Below are 4,049 nucleotides of genomic sequence, written 5' to 3' on the forward strand. Positions count from 1 at the left end.
ATCGCCTTACTTTGTCAGCATGATTTCTAGCATCTCTTTCTAAGAATGAGACTTCAAAGCCAATAGCCTTAACAACAATAGACTTGAAATGTTGAGCCATTTTAATTGCTGCTTTTTTACATAAGGACTAATGGTACAGCCGCTATCTACACTTGCTTGGACTCATGGCATGGTCATTTTCAAGGTACAAATTTTCAATTACTCATTTTCGATTAACAAAATCCAAACACCCTCCAATTTTATCATTGCATCCAATTTTTTGGTTAGGTTGTAGCCGCAAAACATGATTGGTTTTCCTTTTTGACTTGTCGTTTCGCCCACAAGTAAATGTCACATAACTCATACTCCCATCGTTCCCCTTTTTACAAGATTTCTGCATCACTGGAAACCCCTCTTGTAGGCCATAAGCTTTTTAATATACAAACATTTCATCAGGACTACTAAACACATCCCAACCTTAGGCTTAGCAAAGTTTTTCCACTAATTGCTCATTATTTTCTTCAAAACTAGCCTCTTGTAAATCCTGCAATTCCTCCACTTCATCAACCTCATCCATTTGTTTCAAATTGTCTATTACTACTGCAAATTAAAATAATTCAAAATATTTCTAATCAATTAGCCCAAGTTCATCAAATGTACAGTGGGTTATAAACCCATTCTAATTAATTAAGCTAAAAATTCACATCTTGTATACTAACCATGTAGTGTCTTCAATTAGCTTATTAATAATATAGTGAGAAACAACTCAAGATTCAAAATGAAATGTAGAAACAAATGCTCACATCACAACAGAAGCATGGACACCTAGCTTTATTAGCTAAGGATGGACATGTAGATATGTCGATATAAAAAAAGGAGGAAAAAGAAAAGATCATTAACCATTATATTAACTTAATTTAACAACAACAGCAATATCATCATCAACTATTAATAAAATCTGCTTCATAGAATAAAACTACAAAATTCAAGCAAAATTCAAGTTTTGAAAATAATTTACTGCTAAAGGAATTGGAAATATAATACCTTACCTTATGGTAAATCCCTCGTAGAATTGAAACTCATCTTTCATGGACCAACCAAATCTTCTGTCAAGAAATGTTCGTAGCCACTGTAAATGCTGATCTCATATTTTAAGGACTAACCAAATCTTCTACCAAGAAATGTTCATTTTTATTTAAGCTAAATCCTATTGCCTAGAAGAAAGACAACAGTTAGGGGGTTTGTAGTTGGGGGGTAAAAAAAAAAGAGAAACGCAAAAGTAAAAGAGAAAGTAGATGTTAAATTTTGAATTAAAAAAATTGATTCTCAAAAGGGCATTGCTTTTCATAATCCTTTGTTAGGAAATTGAGCTTCCTCCCAAGATCACTCCAAGCAATTTGTCAAGCAACAAATTAACAGAAAAATTTAATGGAGAATACACCAATCACACAACACAAGATTTACGTGGAAAACTCCAAATCCGGAGAAAAACCACGGCCGTTGTCAAAAAGACAACCAGAGAAAAAATATTCACTATGTGGAAAATTATTACAACCACACTCTCAGAAATAATTTTCTCTCACCTAAGCCCCAAATACACCCCAAAGAAATACTCTCTGAATGAAGAAAAGAAGCCGAGGATTAGATACACAAACCAAATGAGCAGCACCCCTTTTTATAGCCTAAATTAGCTATTAAAATATTATTATATTTTCCACCGCCATTATCTTCTTCAACTCTTCCTTTTTCTTCTTCCTTGTCAAAGTTGTTTGCTTCCTTCAAACTTTGCTGCAACCAAATTCAATTTTTCTTTTTTTCTTTCTTTTTGACCGTGCAAATCCATCTCTTCTAGAAAGAATAAAGCTCACATTTTTTTTTACATTCTCCCACTTGGAGATTTGATTAAGAACCAATCAATCTCCACACCAACCTTACTATTTTCACCTTAGTCATAATCCTCGTCATAGAGAATTATCATACTCCACCATAAAGAATATACCACTTAGAATTAATTACCAATTCTAAGAATTTTACATCAGCACATGTCGAAATAACCTGCTGAAATTTATGGTGCAACTTCCATGTTGGCTTTCCTGGAAATTCATCAGCCATCGACATAAATTCCACCACACACCCTGCATCAATGCCAACCATGCCTTGTGTGTAAATCTTGTGGACCCGCTAGTAGTAAAACATCCCCTTTCATGGTACTAGCGGTATACCATGAGGATGTCATCATCATCTATTTTACAAGGGATCATCGTCTCCCACGATGAAGAGAGACTTACCACTAGCAATACTATCAGTATCTGATCTGGAGCCACTTGCCGATCCTGCTCCATTTCTACTATGACAATCTCTTTTTAAGTGATCCGATTGTCCACACCCCCAGCAGACTCCTTTCTTCTTAGATTTATCTTTCTGCCAATTCCCTACAACTGTCAAAGCCGAGACATCTGTAGTTTTAGTACTTTCACCACTCAGTCTTCTTTCTTCTGAGAGTAAAGTACTAGTAACTTCTTCAAGATCTACTGTCTCCTTCCCGTACATCAAAGTAGGTAACAAGTGTTTGTAGGAAGTTGGAAGTGACCATAGTAACCTAAGCGCCTTGTCCTCATCTTCAATTTTAACTCCAATGGCTTCTAGTTCTGACACAATACCATTGAGAACACTGAGGTGATCGGAAATTTTTGTACCTTCAGCCATTCGCAGTGTGTGAAATCGCTCCTTCAGGTACAATCGATTTGAGATGCTCTTTGTCTGATACAACTTTTCTAGCTTCTCCCAAAGTTCTTTCGCTGTAGGAATTTTTCCTACATTTGCAAGAACATTCTTTGCTAGACACAGTCGTATGGCACTTGCAGCTCTATCATCTAATTCTTCCCAATCTTCATCACTTATACTAGTTTTTCCAGAGCCACTACTGGAAGCAGGGGATGGCTTCCCCTTCAATGCCTTGTGTAACCCAGATTGAATCAACACATCTTTGACTTGAACTTGCCACAAGCCAAAGTTAATTCTCCCATCGAATTTTTCTATTTCAAATTTCACCGGACTTGAAAATTTCAATCCTGACATATTTGCTTTGCAGATAAGCTTTTACTCTTCACCACAGACTGTTTGGATTGGCTCCCACTGCTTCACGTGAATAGTACCGTATACGTGAACAGTACCGTATACGTGAACAGTGCCCCGACACCAAAACTTAAATCAATGGCTCTGATTCCACTGTTAGGAAATTGAGCTTCCTCCCAAGATCACTCCAAGCAATTTGTCAAGCAACAAATTAACAGAAAAATTTAATGGAGAATACACCAATCACACAACACAAGATTTACGTGGAAAACTCCAAATCCGGAGAAAAACCACGGCCGTTGTCAAAAAGACAACCAGAGAAAAAATATTCACTATGTGGAAAATTATTACAACCACACTCTCAGAAATAATTTTCTCTCACCTAAGCCCCAAATACACCCCAAAGAAATACTCTCTGAATGAAGAAAAGAAGCCGAGGATTAGATACACAAACCAAATGAGCAGCACCCCTTTTTATAGCCTAAATTAGCTATTAAAATATTATTATATTTTCCACCGCCATTATCTTCTTCAACTCTTCCTTTTTCTTCTTCCTTGTCAAAGTTGTTTGCTTCCTTCAAACTTTGCTGCAACCAAATTCAATTTTTCTTTTTTTCTTTCTTTTTGACCGTGCAAATCCATCTCTTCTAGAAAGAATAAAGCTCACATTTTTTTTTACATCCTTAAGGTTTGAATCGGGATAAACATCGATGCTTCTCTTCTAATCTTCAAAACAACCATAGAATGAATTAATAAACCATATTTAATGCGTTTTCCAAAATATAAGTAAAATATATTTTTATGAGAAAATTTTAGGGCCTCGGTATTATTTTGTAGCCTCCATTTTTGTTTTTGTTTTCAAAGTTAGTGTGAAACTTGTTCGATAGGCCATATTCTAAAAATAAATTGTAAAACACAGAACAAAAGTTGGCTAACAGTAATAAAGCCTAAAACAGGTTATACATATGTTTCCTCTAATCTTCAAAACGAATTAT

This window comes from Citrus clementina, unplaced genomic scaffold (assembly GCF_000493195.1).
Source record: "Citrus clementina cultivar Clemenules unplaced genomic scaffold, Citrus_clementina_v1.0 scaffold_3, whole genome shotgun sequence".
In the NCBI taxonomy this organism is placed as follows: domain Eukaryota; kingdom Viridiplantae; phylum Streptophyta; class Magnoliopsida; order Sapindales; family Rutaceae; genus Citrus; species Citrus x clementina.